Source organism: Apteryx mantelli, chromosome 12 (genome assembly GCF_036417845.1).
Source record: "Apteryx mantelli isolate bAptMan1 chromosome 12, bAptMan1.hap1, whole genome shotgun sequence".
In the NCBI taxonomy this organism is placed as follows: Eukaryota; Metazoa; Chordata; class Aves; order Apterygiformes; family Apterygidae; genus Apteryx; species Apteryx mantelli.
The window spans coordinates 4,468,720-4,493,056 of NC_089989.1; the positions used below are offsets into that span (position 1 = coordinate 4,468,720).

At 35.8% G+C, this 24,337-nt stretch overlaps 1 protein-coding gene across 1 annotated transcript in view; it reads left to right on the top strand.

Annotated features, from left to right (window-relative positions):
• ERC2 (ELKS/RAB6-interacting/CAST family member 2) overlaps positions 1 to 24,337 on the top strand; it is a 495,023-nt gene that overhangs the window by 91,617 nt on the left and 379,069 nt on the right. The window lies entirely within an intron of this gene.

Sequence of the window (24,337 nt, forward strand, 5' to 3'; positions counted from 1 at the left end):
ATGTGAATTGAATAAAGCAGGATAAGAAAAGAAATAGTGGTATGATAGATTAAAGGGGTTATATGTGACTCGAGAGATCTGAGGTTTTTTGCTGGCTCTGTCACAGCTTTCCTCTTTATTGCTGGGCCAGTCATTTCAGACAGAGCTTTTGCAAGTATGTGCTTGTGTGTTTTTGATTTTCTGTGTTATCATCCTTCTGATCCTAAGACCTTCATAAATGCTAAGTGCTCGGAATTGCAGATGAAGTCACTGGAAGCCCCAGATAATCAATTGGAAAAAAATCAGGCACCCAGTCATTGGGGCATCTCACATGTTGTATATTGAGATGTGTGCTAACCAGCTCACAAACGAGACTGCTGCTATGTCAGGTCCATGGAATATCTAAAGGCCTGTTCATTAACATAGGAGCTGTTGTTTTCATTTTGTTTTTGAGAGAGAAATATAAAGATCAAAGCTATAAATGTTACGGTCTTTAATATGTTTAAGACATCCATTGTGTTAAAGACTATAACGTGATGGTTTTATAGAACTATTTCTGTAGCCCATTAGGCTGTAGTATTGCTCTTCTATAATTCCTATTGCTACGATAGATTGTTTAGTTCATGTATACTGTGTTTAGTCAATAAACAAACATCCAGAGCATGTGGAAAGTTCATTTTCCAGAGGTTTTGGAAAAATCTAATTAGATGAGATAATGTAGTGTTACGGTAATGCAAAAGCTAAAGTATAAAATACATTCACTTGTAATCTGAGCACTGCCCAGACTGCTTTCTGTTAAATGTTTTTGGTTGGAAATTACTTGCATTAAAAATGCAGCAGTGCTTTCTGATGAAGGAAAACCCTTTGGATGCTGCTGCTCTTGCCGTTACAATTTTACTTAACAAAGTCTTGCAAAATTTTAATTTCATAACTTAGAATGTTCCATACTCATAGTTTTTATGTAATTTTGCTAGTGCAGTGGTCTGAAAAGTAGAAGATATATGTACTTGTTCCAGACTTTGCTTGGCTCCATTGAACAGACTCTGGTATTTCAGGACATTTGGAACTTAATAGGATACATTCTTTAATTTCTTTAGGGTTAATCTTGAAGGATGCTGAGTAAAATTTGAAGAATGAAATTCAGAAAATAAAGACAGCACAAGATATGTTTAGGGCCTGGACTCTTGAAGTCTGGGGAGTTTTATGTGTATCTGCATAAAAGTACAGCAATTATGCTTAGAAATATGTAGACAGATGAGCTTCCCACCTGGAAGAGCAATGAAGATTTTCTGAATATGTCTAATAAATGTTCTTTTGTAAGTTTTCTTTCATTGTATACCTTCTTAGACCTTGCAAACCTCTTCAGATCTGTTATCTGTAGTTTGTATAGAAGGATATGTATCTGGGTCCTTGTGTAAGCAATAAGAGAATCAAGCCTGTCAAAAATAAAGGGCTAATCCAAGTATTCTCAATAGGTGTGAATGTCATTACCAGTCCCATCTTCTACACTGTCAAGCTTATGTGTTTTTACAATTACATTCTTGTACTTCATTCATCCCTGTTTCCATATAACTTATGTAATTTTATTTTAGGTAATTCTAAGTTACTATAAATATTGTATTATTTGTAATTGATCCTGAAGTCTCTTTTAGGAACAGTAGATTAAAAAAAAAAATTGTGCTTCCTGATACATTTGAGGATCTTAGTTTCCTCCACTTGGATAAAAGCTTTCCATCTTAATGACACACCATTTTATGGTATTCGTGCTGCATGTATGGCGACTGTGAGAGAGATACCTATGTGGGATGACCTCTCGACTGCCTTCTGTCCTCTGAGCACATTTTTAGTGTCACTGTTCATTCTTGGCTGTTTCTCATAAAAAGCTGCCTCTCACTTAACTTTGTAAGTCAAGCTGGCTAATATCAAGCAGACAAACAGTTGCATATGTTTAAATACAATTACAGGTGTCTCCTTTACTCTCTACGGCTTGCCTGATTCTTGCAATTAGAAGTTAATTTGTCAATAGATGGCAGGAGTACAGGATGCCTCATTCCTATTCAGCTTTTGATCGTGCTGTTTGGTACCTTCAACACTGAAAGCTTCTTTGTGTGTAATTCTGTCAATGAGAATATAAAGTTAGACTTTGGTGCAAAACTTATTAAAGCAGAACTCCTAAAACTAAGAAAAAAATAACGTGCAAATCTCCTACCATTTGCTGAAAAACCCACCCCACCTTTGTGACAGCTCAGTTTACCACTAGGTCTTTTGTCCCCAAAGCTCTTCTAAAATGGCAAATGCTTATTGCATAGTAGTTCAGGATTTTCCTAAATTACTAGCATGAAAACTCACTAGCTTTCCAACAGCCTGGTAGAAGTTCTACATTTATGGGAATGCTGTATTTACTAGAGGAATATCTGAAGATTAGATTAGCAATAGTCTAATAGTCCCCCCCCCCCCCCCCGCTGGTATTTCCCTAATAATTTAATAAATTTAGTCCCTATGGAAATGAGAAAAGAATAATCTTTGTGTGGGAAGACACCTTTTATTCACATAGTTTAAAATTAAAGTGACTGCACAGCTTGTTTGGTGGCTAGGTCCAAAGAGGAACTCCAGCACTGGAACGTTGGATGCAGAAATGCCTAGTGTTAAGAATAGTTGAATACAAGTCCTGGTTTAGGTGCTTAAGCTTCCCGAGCAGTTCATATGAAAGGACTAATGCACTTGAAAACAGATCTGCAGTGGAATGAGAAACCGCCTACAATCTCAGGGGAAACACAGTAGATGATGTAAATCCTGCCCTTATCTAAGCCTGCGTCATTGCTGGCGTTGTAATTTTGGTGCCTCTGTGGAAGACAGGCACACGCATCCTTTTGAAAAATGAACAGGATTCACATGTTTCTTTTGAGACACAGGAGAAGAGGAGCATTGGTGATGATGTTAAACAATCTTGTAGGAGTAAGGGCTGGAATTCAGGATCCCCAAGATCCCCATGGAAAGCCTGACTGCTCGATCCAGAGACTTGTGCTCCCTGTGGTCCCATGAATCTGGAGTCTTTTCTGCTAAAAGAAGAGCTTTCAGTAGAAGGGGCGGGATATGCTCTCACTCTAGGGTGCCTTCAGAAGAAGGGAAACATGATTTTCAGTCTTCTAGGAGGTAACCAGTGTACGTGTCTTTCCTTCCTTCCAGAAAGGAAAGAGGGGGGGGTAGGATGTGCTCTTAAAATCCGAGTTCCAAAAGAAAGAGTGCTCTTTAGTTAAGAATGGTCTCAGATTTGAGCAAGAGATTGCAAACCGCAGTGCTGTCAGAGGCACTTCTGAATACATGCGGGGGGAAATGCTAGACATCTCTAGTACCTGTGAAGCTCAAGCCCTTGCCCTGTTGCAAGAAAGTTTTCATGTAAATGTTTTGTTTCTAAGTAGCTACATTTACAAATTCCTACTAAACCTCAGAAAGTCTTACTCTGTAAATATCAACATCCTGCTCTGTTTAACTTTTTCTTAGAAATGATCTGCCGGATTATGTTGAAACAGATTAAGACTGAATTGCCTTTATGGAATGTTAACTGTTTGTTTTTGTGTTTGTGCACAATTTGTACACAAAAGCTTTATCACAGGTATGTTCTGAAACTGAACGCTATGATTTAGATCTCCAAAATAGTGCAGCGAATTTATTGTTGTGTAGTGCTCCTCAATTTTAATAGGATTTCTGTGCTTAACTTCCTCGGGTTTCTTTAGCTCTCTCCTCCCTGTGTCCACCCCTCAGCCGTGAGACCATTCAGACCATTTCCTTCAGACCTGAGCCTCTCTGGTTCCGAAGGGTCGCAGAACTTTCCGAGCAGTAAGAGAAACCTGGGGGGTTATTTGTATAGGCTGCACAGCTGGAAAATGATTTGCTTTCTAAGTCTGGATACTTTATAGCTGCCTTGTATCCTAAAGCATGACTTGCTCTCCCTAGGTTGTTTATCCCTTGCATTCAGGCAGTGTCTTTGCTTGCTCTAGCCTGAAAGTTTTGGTCTACCGTCAAACACCTAGATCCATATTTAATGGCCTAAAGACATAACAAATTTAGAGATACAGAGCCTGCTTTTCCCTTCAACTAATATCTAGGTAAAGTAAACTTTTTAAAATTTAAATGGTTAAAAGTAAGTAATGATGAACTACCAAATGTGGATATAAACATTTATATTTACATGTTGGTAATTGAGCGTAACTCTGGTGATGTTTGCTTAAACAGTGTGCTTGGAGGTTTTTTTGTGTGCAACTATTAGGAATGTATATTTCAGTAACTAGATATCAGAAAAAACTACATCAAGAGTAAGATTGGAGAATATTTATGAATAATTTAAGGTAAAAATCTTTCAGGTATATTGGAATTATTTCCAAAGCTAGCACTAAAAAGTCAAGAAATTCAGAGGTAATGTATAAGTAAAACCCCACCGTGCTGAACTTTCTTCGATTCAAACTTTCAAAATACTATTTATTGTAAATAATTCACCTAAATGAATTTTAACTATCAAACAAGCTATGGTACTTGAAAGAGTTTCCAGGAACTGATTTGAAACTATTCTACTTGTCAAAGAAAATTTGTGACATCAATATTGCTCAAAAAATAAGAAATTCAGATATTTAGATTCCAGACTCATTCCTTTAATTAGCAAAGGGAAATAACATGTTAAGTGAAAGTTTGAAACTTGTTCTGCTCTACTTTCTTAGCAAAAAATCCAATTAACTCGGTCATTTCCAATTCTGTAAAACAGTTGTTGATTAATTAACAAAAAAAATCCACAAGTTGGTGCTTCTTCTGCATATAGGGATTGTTCTGTATGCACACAGCATCTACAGCTGGGGAGAACATCAGGGTGTAGCAGAAGAGCTAAAGGGGGGCCTTCACAGGGGCCCGCTTCCTCCGGTGAACACTGGGTACTGCTCGTGACTACAGCTACAGAAGTCCTACAAGCCTTTCTGTGGTAAGTTTGCTATAGTGAATGAATCGTTTGTCAGTTACCCTCATATTATATTTATGTTTGTCATCCTCGAACTAACAACTTGTGCATGAATTTTGGAATTGTTTTATTTTTCTATATTTTAAAATAAATTTACTTTATCATTATACTTCAATTTCCCTGTTTATCTTTTGTTTTAAGGGGTTGGATAATGATATGAGCTAAAAATCAACGTAGGGTTCTTTTTTTCCTTTTTCTGTCTTGCAGATACTTATCATCTGGTAGGAAATGCATTGCATAAGAGAAGGGTCAGAAAAAGAAATAGATGATCCCCAGCTTTGAAAGACTAAATTGAGGCAGGTAATAATGCAACTCCTTGACTCATACTACTTCCCATTTGATATGAGGACTGTGTTGTAGCTATGTCTTAAAATGCTGCACGGTATCTATTAATGAGGCAAAGTATAGAATAACAGTCCTCTTATCTAATTGCTTTGTGAAAATATTAAAGCACCATTGCACCATTCTTTCTCTTAGATCACCCATATGATGAGATCATCCAGTGTACCACTGGTTTCCTCCTAGAAAATGTAGAAGATAGGAGGATCAGAAGAAGCCTGCTAAAAAGGATTATGTTGCACTTTTTCTTTCTTGTTGTAAACTGTTCTAAAGAAAATATTAACATGAAAAATTGCATTAAGATGAAGAGCTCACAATAAATGTATATAAAACAGTTATTTTAAAATATGCTTTTATTTCAAATGTAAAGAAACTTTGGTGTTAAAGTTTTCATAAAATGGTATAGTCTTTCAAAACCTTGCATGTAGAGATATGGCATGGAGGTCTTCAATGCTAAAAGAGACAAGTGCATATAAGAGACCTAACTTTTAAAAAGACTTTATTGTTGGTATGTTTGCTACTGAATGGAAACATAGCCATTTACTTTTTATTGCCTCTAAATGTAGTGAAGCTAACAAAGGTTACTTTGTGGTATCTTCTTCCGTTCTCTTACGCTTAACAGACTGCAGACTTGCCTAGGATTTCATCTGCAATGACTTTGTATTAGAATAATGCCAATTAGTGTTAGTATTACACTCGACTTGCACTGATGTACATAAGGAGAGGGTCAAACCATTCGTTCAGAGACCTACTGACTGACTTAAGTTCAGCCTTGAAATTCAAACTTCTGAAGAATGGCGTACAGCAATATCCCAATAGAAAATGAATGAAGTATGTGAACAGAGCTTTCAGCATGCTGAGGTATTGACTAGGGATCTGTTTCTGAAAAGATTTCTGTTAGGTAGGAGTTGATGCCAAGAATTTTAGATATCTGTGGGATAAGTCCATCAATTGGCATATCAAAGGGTCTGTAAAGAAGTGATTTTGGAAGTAGAAGTTATGTGGTAAAACGTAGGAGCCCAGAAAATCTGCGAGATTCTACTGGGAGAGTCCATAGAGAGCTGTAAATAACTAGATAGTATTTAACCAAGAAGCAACGGAATACGTAAACTATGAAATAAATTGTTTTTGTAATATGTTAACAGAGTTATGTAGTTGGGCAGTTTCCACCACGTGACTTTTTATACTATCTAGGTTTTGTTTTTTACTCTACACAGTTTCTCTTTTCTTCATACTGTTAGCCTACATCTTATCATTTTTACCCCCTAAATTATTTATTCCTTTTTGTTTTGGATTGCCCTGTGGCAAAATGTCTTCATGCACAAGTTTTGCTAGCTGATGTCAGCAGAGCTCTGATAATAGTTACTAACAGTCTATCACTATATTTAATTTAAGGAAAATGTACCTATTTTATAGGAGTTGCTTGGTAAGTTGTCGGATTTTTTTTTTGTCATTCAGTGACGATATCATACATTATATACTCACTGAGACTTTCTAAATACACAGTAGTAATTAATTAAAAATTATGGAATGTGTGTGATTGATATTTATACCTAAATTGAGGCCTGTTCAATAGTATGCACTTAAACAAGTGAAAGAAGTAAGATTCGTGCTCTGTAGTGATTTAGAGGAGACGTAGATCAACTTGCCCAAAGCAGATCTGGGAAGGCATATAAAGTAAACTACCATGTGAAAAAGGATTGTTCAGACTGACCTTGTGGAAGCCCATAAAAACTTAAGCAAGAGCTATGAAATAAAAGCAACATGCAACATCCCAGGCAGCACTGAGACAAAGCAGTGTTGTATGAAATGAACCTGAGAACTGACTAAATCAGACTGCTGTGTTCCACTCTGTAATAAGTGTGGATTGTAAAGTGTGACGGTCGTATGAAAAATAAGAGAATAGTCATTGTGCGTTCTGAAATCCTTACAGAGAAGTCTCAGTGTTAACAGATGTTTAATTCATATCACAGAAGTATTATAAGAAAAACTGACAATTAAAGGATTGATAAATCATAAATATATTTAAGCAAGGGGTGATCTATTTTATTACAGCCTCAGAGAATGGGAGTTTTTTGTTAAAATGATAATCGGTGAGTTAGTAATGTTAACATTTATGTTCTAATAACTGGGCATAAGAGTTAATGGTGAAATAAAATTATCTCATCTTTTAAAAGATAGACTCAATTTCTTTCTGGAGACTTGGCAGCAAATAATGTAAATGCAAATGTTGAGTGAAATTTCACTCCATCGAAGTTGTACTTTTTGCTTCTTTAGCACCTTTTGCTCAGGTATTACAAAGAGCTTTCCAAATACATTATTAATACTTTAGTGAGCTATGTATTATATTTTGAAACTGATTTGTAAATAAAAGGTAGAAAAATGGTGGTTCGCCTTCCTTATAATACAGAGGTGTACTTGTCTCAGCCTACAACCTAAGATTTGCCCTGTCTTCTATTCTGAGTTCTAGGTCGTATTATAAAAATAATTCACTCTATGTCTATATATGCTTATCTACAAATTTTTATTGTGCTAATTTTTAATCAACAAAATAGAATCTGAAGTGTTCCTCATTTCTTAGGTGATTATTAAGTAGAGATCAGGAGTTTTTGGATTTGTTTTTCTTGTTTTAGCTAGGAATTCTTAACAGCAGATTGTGTTTTCCAAAGACAATGACTCCTATTAAATCAAACTGTACAAATGCAAATCTCCATGGTAACACCGTGGCTTCATCTGCCAGCCTCTGGTCTTGCAAATTGGCTTGTCAAACTTCAGGTTGTTGTATAAAAACAGTCTTTGTTGTATAATTAGAATGTAGAAATAAGGTCAACAATTTTATTTACCATTTCACTTACAGTAGTATGTATTGTATATCCTTTTCTCATTTATACTGCAGGTATTTTATATGCTTGGCTTATTTGTGGAAGGAAGTGTTCTGAATGGGAATTTCGGTGGTTATACTACATAGCATATGTTTAGTTTAAGACAAACATGTCTGAGAAAGAGCTTATTAATTGACATAACTTGAATAGATGATACTCTTTGTATATAGAGAATTATATTTCTATTCTGCAAATGTCTGTTCACTAATGAGATAATTGGCTTTTACCGATCATGAGAATTACTAGCAAAAATTATCTGTCTTAACTGCATATAAATGGCATGCAAATAATTGTTCCATCCCAGAAGTATTTTCAAAAATGAGTTTTTCTTCAAACTTGTGTAGTAAATAACCTGAATCAGCCATCTTGTAAAGGTATATGCTGCTATTAATAACATGATTCTGTGATTAAATTGGGTTTGATATGGCCCTAATTTAAAATGTCTTGCTTACCTTCTCAGGCCAGAAAGAATCTCAGTTTTGCTATAGAAAGAGAGGAAACCCTCTGAGGCACAAAATTATGCTTTTCAGTGTCACGGAGACATTTAGAAGAGATTCCTGCTGCTTACTCTAGGTATGGATGAGAGGAAGAAATGCAAGAAAACAGATGCATGCTGCAGTGGGATAATTGTGGGTCAAGCACGGTGTAGCCTCTCACAGTGCCAGCCTTCCCTGACTCCACTGGGAAGCAGCACAGCACAGCCGCTGTACTGCTCCGAGAGGTGGACGGCTTTAGGCTGAAGGAAGAGAAGCACGGTGTGCTCTCCTCGTCTCAAAAGGAAGCAGCGCTGTGGATTCTAAAAACTGTGGGTCCTCATTACTGCTGGCTTGTAACGTGTACATAAAGGTCTGTGGATAACTGCTCTTTCTCTGTTTGATAATGAAATAGTTCTTGAATGGGACTCGCTGGGCTGTGTAATCTTTAGAAAGGGCAGACTACGTAGCTCCATATGAAACACTGAACGCGTGCTCTAAACTGCCTTCCCACCATCAGGCAAGGAGTTGATCTAACCCACGATCAAAATATTGTTGCCCTGATTTCATGACAGGACATACCTGCTCATGTAATGGGGAATGCCTGTATTTTTGCTCATAAAATGGATGTACGTTTGGTCATAAGATTAGTGTTGGGCTTCAAGATTCCTAGGAAAATGGTAGCAGAGGGCAGCCTGGCCCAGACGGCAGAAGAAAGGGGCTGTGGACTGAATAACTTGTTCTGGTTTCCTAGATATGGCTGAAAGTTTACCGCTTCTGATCTTTAAAAATGTTCATTCTGCCAGATAATAACTGCAGTTCTGATACTGTATATATGTAAGATCATGTGAAACTTTATTCATGTGTATAAATTTCCATGCAAATGTCTATTCAGTAGTGCTGCTGATCAATATATCTTGCAAGGGGGAAGGTGTGTACCATTAGTGCATAGTAAACTCTGGGGAAAATTACTTGAGATTACTAAGTCATATTATAGCTCCATCTAATCAATGTTATACAATGCCTTGATATTCAGAAAGCACCTTTGTATTGTTTTATAGGTAGATTTTATTGAACTGGACTGGAAGGTCATCTAAGTTGAGATGTTAATGGTTATATAACCCATCTGCCTTTTATATGGTCTTCAGTTCATCTGTGGGACAGACAGCTCATGAATATGTGTATATAGTCAACTGATAAGCAGAAACAGAAATTTGTTAGAAAAAGTTTTATAAAATACAGGTAGTAGGTCTTTTAACTTCCTGAAAGCTTGTTCTTCATTTCTTTGGGTTTTTTTTCCCCCAGCTGTTTTTATAAATTTTAGGGTTTTTTTTAACTGGAGGAAAAAAAAAAAAGGGTTCTTGAACTTTTAGTAGAAACAGTTACTGATCAGTACTTTGGAAGAAAAAAATTAAACCTGACCTTTGGATGACCAGATAGAAAATGACTGTTATCTTGTTTGCAGTTATACATTCATTTACTTGCTGCTGTGATATGAAAATACCTTTATGTGTCTGTAAGGCTCAGTGTATGCCCTCCTTCTCTGAACAGGGCCACAAAATGGCAGAAGTTGGAGTAGAGGGCTGAATCACCATTGCTATAGAAACTGTGACCATGACTTTACTTGTGTTTAACTGTAATTGTAAGTTTTATTTTCCATGTAGTTTGCATTTACAATATAACAAGGCTCAATAGCTAAGTTTATCATACCTTCCTGATTTTCACCATTTTGACAAAGTTCTTCAACAAAGCATTATATCACTGTGTTCTAAGAAACTATTGGCTTAAAATTCCTTGCACTAGATGATGATGCTGTTCTTGCAGTTATTTTGACATCTTTATGATGTGATCTTTCACAGCAGAATCATTTAAATTTTGCTGTGTTTATGACTATATACTGTGTATGAAAAATCTACATTCAGAACAATTAGTTTATTTCTGGTCTGAATCTGATAAAGCTAATTGCATATTAGTAAATCACATTATTGCAGTTCTTTATAGCCAAATACTTTGCATTAAAGGAAGTTAGATTTTTAGGCATAAAATATTGCAAAAGCAAGAGTAATAAAACATACTTGCTTTTGCAAATGATGTTCCCAAATGATTTTTTTTAAAGATGGTTGTAAGAAGATATATAGTTTTAATGGACACGAGTATTTAATAAAACTGCAGAACTCCATTTAAAATTCCAGTATGTACTACAAGAGATGTCCAGGACTTTTTAGGAAGTGTCTGAACAAGAGCCCAGAAAGGATGCATCTTGTATATACATACCCATATTTGCCTTAGACTAGCTAAGTTAAATTCTAATTGCAATGTAGGAGCAATACTAGGCAGATCAAACTGGGCCAGGGACTCAAGGGCTTTTTGGTGTGTATTCCTGAGCCACTGCTAGCTAGGTTAAAACTAAAGTCAAACCCAGTCCAGATTTGGACTGCACAAGCTACAGTCAGACTTTTTGGAATGGAGTACAGTCCTAATTTTGTGAACAACTACAACTAGTTTAAATTGTTTTTTATGCTTTGCCCATGTTACCTTAAACTTTCAATTTCAAATTTTAACTGTAGGTAAAAGCAGCTAAAGAATGTTAAAAATGAAAATGTGACTAAGGTGTGAAAGGAAAAATGCAACAGATACACTTGGAAGCATCAGTGTTGGGACCCCATTGCGAATCATGAATTGCATAAATCTAGTTAAAAATGGATGTATTGACTCCAGCTTGTTCAAGTAATAGGCAGAGAAGGCAGGTGCCTTGATGGTAAGCTGCCTACTTCTGTCACTGCTGAGAAGCAGTGAATCATCTGCTCTAAACCAAATAGCTTTCCCACCTCCGCAGCTGCCCTGGGGAGGATTCAGACCATATGGTGAGCGGTTCCCTGCCTGTGATAATGACCTCTGCCCCAGCCAGTCCTGGCCATTCGGAAAGGAAGAAGTCTTTCTGTTGCTTGTTCAGCTGCATTTTGCTCCCCAAAAGCATGAGAACAAGAGGGTGAATGGGGCTTCTGAGGAGAAAGGAGAAGTGTCAGGGAAGAGAAAGCTGCTTTTGGTGGGAATTGGGGTCCTTGCACTACCTCTGGGCTGGAAGTGGGCATACATGGTCCTGTACTCCATGTAAAATAGAAGAAGGTGATCTTGGGAAGAAGGGTGGCCTGGGAAAGGGCAGAAGAGAACCTTAAGCACTTGGCTTTGCTGGTTACTCTCTTTCAAACCTTTTCTTCTCCATAAAGATCGCCTGAAATACATGTAACTGAGAAGCCTTGAGCTGACTTTACCGTTATTCTGAAACAAATATGACATAAAAAGTTTATAGTAGTAACAGCTGTGTAGCTTTTGTATCCATCCGTGGTCCTTTTTACTACTATGTCATCCATAGAAGTATATACAGTTATTTAATTCAAAATAATAGTACATTGCACATGTATGGCAGTGGAATTAAAACAAGCCAACTGAAGAATATTCGTGTTTATATGTTGTATTAGAAAAAGATTTCTATGTATATAGAAATTAGTACTTAAGAAATGCTTTTATGTGTTAATTTGATCCAGCAGTCGAACACTTTTACCTGAACTTTTATTAACTACTTGGAAATGTAGGGATTAAATTCACCTAAATATTTAGAGGAGGTCATTGTGTTAGTTATTGAGAGCTTATGCCATTCTGTTATATGACAATGTGATAACTGTTTTTATAATTATGTTTTAAAATACAGGTCTTGTTTGTTCAGATGATATATAAAACAACAACAACAACAAGTTCCCGTCTTGGAGATACTAAAATCTAAATACAATATAAATATAGATGTCTGTGAAAACAAAACCGCAGAGCATTAATCTTTCAACTCTGGAGAGTAGGTTTGTAGCTTCAGGAAAATCTGTTGCTACAGGGAACTGCATTTTAAATAAAAAAAAAAGATTTCTGTTAGATGATAGCATTCATTAGACCAGGGAGTACAGGGAAAAAATGACTGGAAGGTTTTGTATTAGTCCAGGTCCTGAAGGAGGTGTGAGCCTGCCCTCCAGCCACTCCACAGAGCCACAGGTTGGTGCCGTGACTTGAGAGCCAAGCTCTGATAGTGCAGGGTTTTCTGGTTAACCTGAGCCCCCTGCAGGGGAGGAAGCAGGTGAGTTGGGTGCTGCTGAGGCTGACGCTGATGAGTCGTTTAGCTGCATGTCCAGGCCAGTGTCAGACATGCCCACAACCCATAAAGTGGTTGGCAGATCACCAGGATGCCCTTTGCATCGTTCTTGTGAGCCGTGCTCGGATCCTCCTTCGCAATCCCCGTCCAGGTGCAGGGTGCGTGTTTTGTGGTTCCGAGACACATGAGCGTTCTGACTTCCTGCCTTATAGGATCAAGAAATACTGTCACCTTCCGCAAATGTCTGTTTTTCATAAACTGTAAATTATTACAGTTTAAAGAGAAAAATAATTAAAATTAATTTTTCAGGTTAATGGAATAGCTAGTATTTTAGCTCATGAAAAGAACCTTTTAAACAGACTGATAGCAAATTTTTTTCAAATGTGACAATTATAAAATGTATTTCTTGGAAGTGCTTATGTGCGTCTGGAACCCTTAGCTATATAATACAATTGTGATTTATTCACGGGACTAAACTTCTGTGTTTATAGTGCTTCTATCTGCTATAGGAAATTAATATTTTGCTACATATTAATTAGATTGGTGGAACTCACTAACGTTTACTTACCATCATTCAAGTTCCCTTTTTAAAAATTATTTACCATGTTGTTTTTAGTTTCACCACTGGACCTTTGTTTTTGATAGTGAAAATGTTGACGGCCATGTATTTTTTCCCTTCCTATGCTTTCAGATTATCTAGGTCTGTTACTGTCATCTTAAACTCATAATTATTGACATTCTGCTGTCCTATGTATCGTTACCTGAAGAGAATTTGCAGACTAGTCATTTGTATTTATCCTATTTTAGGCTACGTGCAATAAGGTGCTCAGCGTCTCTTCATATGAAGGCCTAGTATCTGAACATTACAAAGTTCGTCCTGAAAGGCTTGCAGTTGTAATTATTCACATTTAATTATCAAAAAAGCTTTTTTGGCAATGGTATTTTGTTGCAAATGTGTATTGTATTTAGTGATGTTTTTAATAAAATTTCACTGGACTCGTCAAATATAAAGAAAGTATAATAGCTCTACCATGAATGAATATCTGTGTTTCTTTTCTAAATATTGTGTAGGCCTTTAATTTTTATTTATAATAAAACAAATGTGTTGCTCTATTAAATTTCAGGTGACTTGATACTTCTGCATGGTAGCTCTACAGCTGATTCTGTTTTGTTTTTCATGGTACTAGAAAATCCTGATGTTGATGTTAGTCTTTATTTTACTAAGCTGATATGTGCTCCCTGAAGTGGCACTCTGGAGATGATGAAAATATAAATACTATTAGGCAGAAAAGGAATGCATACCAGTGGTGGTGTTTGACGTTGTTGACTCTCTTTCCCTCCTGATGTCATAGTATTATTTCCTTCTGTTCATCAATTAAAATTTCATAATGAGTCATCAAATTTCATTAGAAAAGCTCCCTATGTAAGTGCAATATAGCAGATAGCAATTTTTGGCTGCAGTGGTTCAGCAGTGAGTTGGCATCTAACTGATAATGTGGCAAAAAAGAATCAATATGATTTAAAAAATGTTATATTTGTGAACTTTCCTTTAAGTTTTAATGCATCTTATTCATAACCTTATTTTCTTTAAAATTGATTTGTGTCTGTTTCACTCTTTTTCGTAATTTGAAATATTTAAGATCTAAAAATAGAATGTGTATATTATAAAATCTACATGGCTGTGTAGGTCTGTAGGTGTGACATGTATAACTTGAAAGAGCTGAACTCATCTAAAGAAATGAGTGACACAAAGACAAAAGATTATTTTTGCCAGTAAGACAATATAATGTATTTAATATAAAAAAAATCTAAGTAAGTATAAGTTACTAACTATAAAATGTCTATGGGCCTGTGGCAGCAGATTCTTTTGCAATCTTCTCTTTTTCTTCCATGTCTCAGAAAAATATGAAATCATTAAATTGCAAACCAGAGACTTGTGGGGAGACAGAGAGAGGGAGAGAATGTGCATTTACATCTCCAGAAAGAACAAAGGAACGAGACACTAACTCAATATGGGCTTCAGAGTATATTTAACAAAAGTTAAGTAGGCACATTGTACCAGGTGCTGTGCCTGTTACAGTGACAGCTGGAATTAAAAAGAAGTATGTAACTTTTTAACAGAATTTGGTATAGCCACACTGAACTCAGGTGTGCGAAGGCGCATGTGATATAAAAATATCATGGCAGTCTACAGAAGTTGGACTTTGGTGCCTGGAATTTTCTGCCACACTGGCCACTGATGTGGACAAAACTCTGCAGCCTGTACCTCCCTCTGGGAGAATATGATGCAATTTTTAGGCCACAATCTCACCTTTGGCATTTTGATGTGGACATTTCATATACTGTAGCAGAACCTCAGGTACTCCTATTTTATTATGGCATATTTACTGAAGAATAGCTTCTTCTGAGAGGAACCTAAAGCAGTTGCTTTGAAAGGTGTTTTTATTTTGAGATACAGAAATGCTAATTTGTCTCAACTCACATTCGTAGTAAATTGCTCCATTTCCCATTTGCTGTTGTGTCTAAAGAGCAATAAACACAAGTGATCAGAAGTTATAAAGACATTCAGTAATCCTCTGTCAAAAGGCAATTTTCATCACATTGCAGTATGAGAAGTGATTTATTTCCTAGACAAATGTGTGGGAAGTACGTCCAGTGAGAGTTATTAACACAAGGGTTTGGATGCAGCCTCCTGACCAGAGAGACCCTAAGTCATGAACTGAAAGGTATTCCAGGGAAAGGGTTTTTTATATTTGTGTTGTTTTGTTTATTCTTTCCTATGCATTTGCTCTTTACCGCTGTCTGCTTTTGGACTAATGGGACTTTAGGTCTGCTTTTCATTCTGAAGAGTAAGGAAATTCTGCAATATCTCAGAGATTGTAGTGTGCTAGCAAATTACCAGTGATTAGTTGGTCATAATAATGGCTATACAATTAGTAGAAGTGATAAGCTTGATTATACAAAGTTAATGTAATATATAGAAATTATTTTGAATATTTCTGTTCACCTTTATGATTAACTATCCAGCAAATTCAGATCATTAACAGAAAATAAAATGATAAATTCTAAAAAACCCAACCAAACACCCCCCCCCCCAATTTAAAATCTAAAAGTAGTTTGCTTCCAACTATCAAATGCTTTTTGCTCGTAAACAAATAAGTTTCAAATAATTATAGGACTGGCCTCTGCCAAAGGTGTCCAGTTGGGCCACTTCCTCTCAGATAGAAAACTCCAGAGGCTGGGGTGACTTTCCCACAAACACTTCTTTTTTTTAATTAACTGATCTAAATACATGAAGAGTAGAGTAAGTCAGGTGTTTAGAAATGAGGGAGGATAATCAGTGGGGAGGATAATTTTAGAAGAGTAGCAAGTTCCACTTTCATATCAAAGACTATAAAGGTAAAATATCTTACCTCTAATCATGATTCAAGTTGAACGATTCCAGTACTGTAGAAGGTTCAGAATATCACAAATTTTTGTTTGCATAAAAAAAATTAATTTCCTATACCAAAGCGCCAAGGAACTTGCACATCTGAAGTCTTTTTGGCTCTGATTGTTGGCTTTGTTGATTAAGGCCTGATGTCTAAATAATAAATAGCTTAAACAGGAGTAATTTTAAATGCATATAAGTAAAACCCACCCATATTTAGAAAAGTACTTTCTGGAGGATTAAGAAACTGAAAATTAAAACCATAAGTTATTTTAGCTAGTTACTTACTGAGCCAATGTTAAAGCAAAAGAGAAAATAAAAGATACACTAAAAGGTAAGCCAGAACAATAACAGCAAAGCAGTAAATAAGTAAGTAGCAAGTATGGATATTAGTAGTTACTATTATGAAGTGCTGCTTTTCAAAATTAAAAAAATCCCTTGCTAATTAAATTTAAAGTATTACTGCAGCACAGGGATGTGCATCTCACAAGGAATGCCAACGCTTTTCCTTGACTGGTCCAGGCTGTTTGGAGTGCCTTCCCCAATCAAGAACTGATATATCAATGCTTAGTTTTTCTTTTCTTCTTCTTCTTTTTTTTTAAAGTGATTTCTATAAAAAGATCAGCAGCATATTTTTCACAGCAAATTTAGGAGCTCTGTCCAGCAAAGGCCTTGAAATATGTAGTACTTTTGGCTTTGAATAATTGAGTTTGATTTAATTTTTGATAGTGTTGTTTTGCTTCCATTTAAGAAGTAACAGTGAAACTGGTTTTTCACCCGGATTTGGGCTGAAGAGGAGCATAGATGGGGAAAAAACCTTCAACAATAGGATTGTGTGTGTAGGGTTGTGTGCCTGGGGTGGGAGGTGGGGAAATCACTAAATGGATATTATCCTGTCTTGGAGCTTTCCTAGGATGGGATAGTTGTACCTCTTAATGTTTCAGCTTGTTTGGGGAAACTGGCAGGACAGTAGTTACTTGAATAGGAGAAGGGCTATTGGAAAAGTGTCTGTTTTCCTCTTCTGATTTCCAATCAGAAAACTGATTGTAGAATTTACTGTTGTAGAATTTGTTTATTTTACATGCGCGCTACACTTGGGCGGTCTAGAAACTTGCCATTTAGATAATGTGCTATGAAATAACAAGGTGACTATGTGTGAACTGAGCCATAGAACCATAAGCTCTATGTGTTGGCCCTGCTTGTAACACCTTATCCCCTAGTACAGTATGTGCTTAAAAATGTTTTTGAATCTGTGAACAGCTGGCAGACAGCATTTTGCATCACTGTTCTGTGTTCTCGCTCTTAGGATCATATTCGGTAACCTTTGCTTTGACTTTCCCCTTTTAAGGTTGGACTGTATCCTTATGATCACAGGAGCTAAGGAAGTCTGTCCTTAGTACCTGCTAAGGTGGAAGTTCAGTATGATGCAGCAGTTGTTATTGTATCACCCTTTTTGTCGTAAGACTGATATGATATTTCTTTCCTTTACAACTTTATTAAAAAGATTCTTCAAACTATATCTTCTGAACAGGGAAGAAGCAGCAAAGAGAAGAGATGAAACTACTTACAGTCCAGTTTCTTTATCTAAGGATATTTGCAAAGTAATAACATTTCCCTCCATACTTTTGAGAAATAATTTTGGTAAGGGGAAAAAGGATTAAAAAATCTTGGACAAAAAAGAAATAATCCTCTAGACATTCTATTTCTTCTACAAGGAAAAGAAATAAATTGTCAAAAATTCTGGTGAAAGTAGAGTTTCAGTAGCTCCTTTCAGGAAATGTTTTATGTGCTTTCAATTAGAAACTAAATTGTCCCACATGCATTTCAAGTTCCATACACAAATCTTTTCAGTTAAACCTTTTTATATGTGGTCTCTTGCCAGAGGACACTCTTCCAGTATGAGAACACATGTGGTTGTTTGAAGGTGTTTTTGATATACAAGTCAAAGAAAAGCTGAGTTTCTTAATGCTCACATTTTTTTCTCCCCTTGATGTATGTCTTTAGGCATGTAGGTAAAACATTTCATACGCCCTTGCTTTATGCATGAATTTGGGAATATGTGGATGTGTGATAGCTGTTAAAAAAAAAAAAAAAAAAAAAAAGGATGGTGATACAGTACAGCGGTTTTGACCTTGTGTAAAAACTCTTCCTCCCTCCTTTCTACCCTTCTCCACACACCTAATTTAGTTTTCTAATTTAGGCAAGAAGTGGTGTCAGAACAGAGTAATACAGAGGCCTGTGGGATTATTGCTAGACTTATCTGCTGTGCTGGAGTATTGATGTGTGTTTTATACTTTATATTGGTGGGCTCTGATTCCTGCAACTTATGTCTGTGTTCTTCCATATTCAGCAAAACTCATATTTGCCTGTTTATCAGAAAATGCACAAGTACTTCACTAAACAGAGAGATAATTAGGCATGCGTCTGAGGATTTTGCTGAACTGAAAACTTCATAAATTTAAATAAAGCAGTTATGCAAAGTAACTTTTTTCTGCTACAGAACTCATAGAGCTATCAACTCTTCATCATTTCCCCCAATTTTTCATTTCATATGCTTGCATCCAAACTTTCATTTCTCCAAATTAAAAAAAAAAATTCTTTTTCATTTGACAAAATTTCCTTAACAGGTTCTCACAGAGCTCAGTTACCTATAGAACTGGGTCTTTAAAAGAAGACCAATGGCAATGCGATTTTGGAATCCTTCCTAAAAAAAAATACATTTTTTTTCCTCCCTACATGTTGGGGTCTGGCATGGAAATTTTCAGTGTTGTTAATTTATAGTTTCCAGAAGGATATATTAAAAAAATAGATTGTAATTGCTTAAATATGCTTTCACCTGAATTGAATTATTATGATAGCATTTTGGTTGGAGATAGTAGGAAGGGACAGAAAACAGGAAAGAGAAGATATGCTTATATGTTACAAATAAATTAATTCCTTTATGTTACATTTTTGTAGCATTCTGGTTAAATTGAGTTTGATCAGTCTTTCTAATGGTATTTTTGGCTCAAGAAATACTGCAGTTAAATAGACATTTTAGATAAGTCACTGTGCTTTTAGTTAAATGAAATAATTGATCAAAATGTTAAAATACTGCTGATTTAAATATTAAAATTTAGACAAGCTGGTCATGTAGAAGCATTACAAATGCTTTCTTTGCCAGGGGAATGGAAGCCACCTGCTTCATGAGATGTTTGAGAGAACTAGCAGCTCCTGTACAATACCTGCTGTGATTTACGGATTTGTGTGTTTTACCTGGGAATATAGGAAGCTAGATTTACTGACACAATAGTTTCTCTCTTCTGTTCTTATGTTGTCGTAAGTATAGTTGCTGCCATCTTTAATCATCCATTTTTCTTCTTCCAATATTTTTTGATTCTGATATCTTCCTATTAGCTCTTTATTTTTCATACATCTTGAATTTTGTGTTATTTTTAAAAATCTTCTGTCTTACTCTGTTTTCCTTCTGTTCTTTAATCAGCAGATTACCACCTCTGGAAATTGCAGGCATTCACTGGTAGTTTGATGGGTTGGATGCTGTCCCGAAACTGCTTGTTTTTCTGTGAGAGTCCTTTCTACCACTTTGTGTAATGCTATTTTAGGCAGCTTTTATATAAATAGAAGGTAAAGTCTTGAATGGTATTAACCGCATTGATGTAGTCCTTTATTTAAGAGTTTCAGTTCAATCTCATCTGATTAGAACAAAACACGGTCACTGAAGTCTTAGAAACCTCAGTAAAATACATTGGAATAAAAGGAAGATCAGTTCTTAATATCCTTGCTTTCCTGCAGCCAAGTCATGAAGTGTCTTAAAATAAAGCTAGGATAAAAAGGCAGTTTTGTTTTGGTGTTGTTTTTAGTTAGTATTAAGTTCAGACCATTCTAAGTAATGCGGGTGTTGGATAGCAGTCAGTGATGATAAGATCTTGCAAGGTCTTTTTATCAATTTCTGAACAAAAGAACAGACCTCATCTTCCACCGTTATTTTAAGAAGTGTATGAATGAACTCCTCTTGGTATTTTGTGGTATCTAAGTTAGTGGTAAAATTGTGTGTTAAACTCAGGGTCTCGAGGCCAATACAAGCTGCTGCTCTAACATCCCAGAAATGTGTAGAAGGAGAAAGCAACGGCCAGTTTTGGTTTATGTCTCATTTTACTGTAAAAGTAAAGAATATTGGAGTAAATTAGAAACTTCAGTGGATGTGAAGAGAGCTGATTACCTGTCGATTTTGTGTGGGGGCACTGATCACCTTGACAACTAAGCATCATCATAAAATCCCAGCGCTAATAATGTGATATGCTACATCTGATTATGCAGAATTATAATTAATTTATATGTACAAAGTGGTTAGTAAGAAGTACTAGTGATTGCAGCAATACAGATGGAGGATATAAGAAAGTATAATTTTGTAACTACTGAGAGATTAGTAGTATAGATCTTGACGGTTGATAGCAGAAGTACTTTGAGGGATGGTAGCACAAGTACTTTATCATGGAAATAAGTATGAAGCATTCCAATCAATTCAGATCAGTCTAAAAGAAACTCTCATTATGGTGTAAAAAAAAAAAAAAGTAGGCTCCCTCTTCTTTTTATTAAGAGAAGTTAGAAAGACAAAACAGCATCATTCCAAAAATGATGTAATGGATTAGAAATCTGGTTTCTTTAGGCTATAATGACTTCACAAAATGATCAGAATATCTCTTGGTTAGCTATTGAGGCAAATTACAAACCCTCCAGATGAGCTCAGATAGTAAAACAATGAATATAGCGTGTCATGCACATAAAGTGGTACCAAAAGTATCTCCTTGAATCAGTACCCCAAAATAAAAAAATGTATACATAGAACAACATAATTCAAGAATTCAGCCTTATGGGATTGGAAGAAAAACCACACACACAATAATAAAGTGGGAGTCATTTTCTGATCTTCTCCAGAATACTAAAGTCTGCTGCCTTTCACCATCAGGGATAGAGAAGAGAAACTTTTAAGTCAGCCAGCATCAGATTGATTCATAAAGCAAACAGGAAAAGTATTATGAGGCAAGGCTACATGCTATGATAGACATCTAGGAGTACTCCTCTGTGGCAGTCTATTCATCTTTGGCTAAGGGGGTGGAAACTCTGGTTTGTCTCCCTGGGTAATGTATGGAATCCTGTTTATATTCCAGCTCACTTTATGTGGCCTTGGGGAGCAAAGTCTGGTCTTAGAATTAGCTGTAATTTTTGCTGATCAGATAGTGGTATGACTGGCCAAATATTTTTCCATGACTTTTGTAGAACTATATGACAAATCTATGACATACTCTTATTTTTTAAAACGTTTGCTTAGTGAATGTACTTGTTTCATTTTCAGTGGCCTGCTGAGACAACCAGCTGGTGATTGAGAGATTTCCTCTGTATAGGTGGTTTGCAAAGGTTTCTTTCTTTCTGTGATGTGGAGAATTAGTTGTAAATGCAAAAAACAAGGATAAAGGACCATTTGGGTATTGCTTTTTCTTAAAAGTTCAATATAAAATTAGAAATACTGTTGTCGTGTTAAATAGAAGTAGTTTAAAAATATGTATATGTACATATATATTTAATATATAATGTAATAACTTTTAAAACATACAGGTCTACTTAACTTTACATACGTATTTTAATGCTTGCACCTATCTGACGCTTCTAGACAGTACTGTGTTTTATCAAAATTTTAGTCAATAGGCTATTTCAGGCCAGCGTCTAATTTAACAATGTATTTAGCTGTTATGTTTTTGTGCATCCCCTTTATGGAAACTGCAGAGAGTGGGGAAAATACAAAAGGCAGGACAGTGTGTATCCGACTCTTTCTTCCTCTTCTTTGTAATAATAATGATGTGTTTTATATTACCAGGGTTCTTAAGAGCCTCAGTCATTGACTAGAGTATCATTGCCAGCGCCTGTAAAAATATGGAACGAAAAACTGGTCATGGCTCAAAATGTTTGCAGACTAAGATCACGAACAGAGTTTGAAAAATGAGACCAAATTGATTGGTATGATCTAAATGGTCTTAGTTTACCCACCATTTGACCATAACTTGAATACTTAACTGTAGTCCCATGGATCATAAGCATTGACCTCAGATTCTGCATATATAGAATTTTCTGTGATAGCTATGGAAAGCTTCTTTCTTTTTAACCGAAAATGCATGGCATTTTGCCAAACATGACAATTTCTGGATAGATCTCTTGATATTAGGTCCTGTCATGTGCTACATTTCTTATTTGCTTTATGCATGAAATTATTCTTTTGACTATAAAAACTAGGATTTGGAGAATATTTTATTTTGGATATGGTAAGAGTATTTTTTTGCCATGTAAATGTAGATCATGATGAATTACTGTCTTACAGAGACGCATCTCCTGTCAGAAGAGTGGGGCTAAGAAATACAATTGACCAAAAAAATGAGATATAATATGTTTCTCTTACTTTTTTACTCTTTACTTGGAAAACCTCCTATTGTAAAATAATTTTTCCTTTTCTGGGAGAAGAATTTAAATTACATGAATTATTGCAAAAATTGGCATCTTTCTTCTCATGTAGTCTTTTAGTTATTGTTGATTAAGCAATCTGTGTTCAGTTAAATGGAACACACAGGACTTGTCTCTTATTCAGTTACTTTAAAATATGAAACCACAAAATACTCTGAGTATATTTTTATGAAGATGTTGTTTGATTATCAGTAGTAGTTAGTTTAAGCAAAAGCAAGAACCTGATTGATTGATCCTGATTAACAAAAAAAAAAAAAAAAAAAAGAACTTTAAGCCTGCATGTTATAAGGTAGGTGAGATCCAGAATGTGCTAGGGTAGGCTGAGGGGAACAGAATAAAAAATGTGAAATGTGCATCAAATGTGTGAATTATATTTGTGATTTTAGGTCTCTGTCAAGCAATCGTTAAATTGCACATTATTTGTTTCACTCAGGAAAAGGGGATTTGTGAGACAGAAATAAAGACCTATTAGGACCATGGCATTATCTTTTTTGTTGATGTTCTTTTTGAATTTATAGGGGTGATGTGAGAGGAGCATAATTTGGAAGACACGTGTACACTTTGCGTTGTGGCACTCCTGAGAAAATAGTTCAAGTTCTGGGGCAGCCCAACTATGTCATTCTGGAGAATCAACCCGGCTTCTCAGCCTGTCAGGCATAACTATATTTTTTGTAGTTATAAAGTTAGCTTGAATGTGTATGTAGACTTTTGGGGTATAAAAAGAGCAGGGTGAGAAAGAACCTACCACAGGACTCCTGTCCTTTAGAGGCAAACCTTGTTTAAATCTTTTGGTTTTGCTTTCTAATAAACTGCCCAGACAGGTTGTGGGAGAGGTAGAAGCTTCATCAAATTTTTAAATTATGATGATGAATCATCACAGCTCTACATTGCTCTATGTAGATATCTTCCCCCCCCTTTTTTTATTTTAACTGAGATACTTCAGTGTAAGGTACAACTCCTGTGTTTTATAAAAGACCAAGTGCTACCAATCTGTGTTCTTTTTTGTTCATAAAGACCAGGAGACTTTAATGTCTTCTGTGGATTATATGTCTTTTCTAATGATTGCAATCAGTTTTTCTGTTACCTGTGGTTTAAGCTGCAGAAAAAATAGTGTGCAATTGTGAAAACTGAATTGTAATAGATACTGTAGCGGGTGCTGCATCAACCCACTATATAATTATTATCCTTAAAATGTCAAATTTAAATATAATGTCTTTAAATTGCTTATTTCAGGTATCAGTGGAAAAACAAAGAAGAAACTTACAGAAAAGATTTTGAATGACTCTTAACAGTGTTTGAATTAGTAAATCAATTGAGTGAATTATGATTTGATGTCTGGGCAGAAGCAGCAGCATTGTATTTGGACTAAGATTACTTGCTGGCTTTGTCACGGTTGACATTAATTATTGATAGAGGTTTCAGAAATAGCGCATGTGCTGGCAGAGTTGACTGTAATATAAGATAGGGACTGCAGTGATGCCAGCAGGATTATAGAGAAGGAAGCACCTGTAGCATTTGGAGTTATGTGCTTCTAATCATCAGACTTTTAATTTGCTGCAATGCGTTCATATGAGTGATAAAATAATG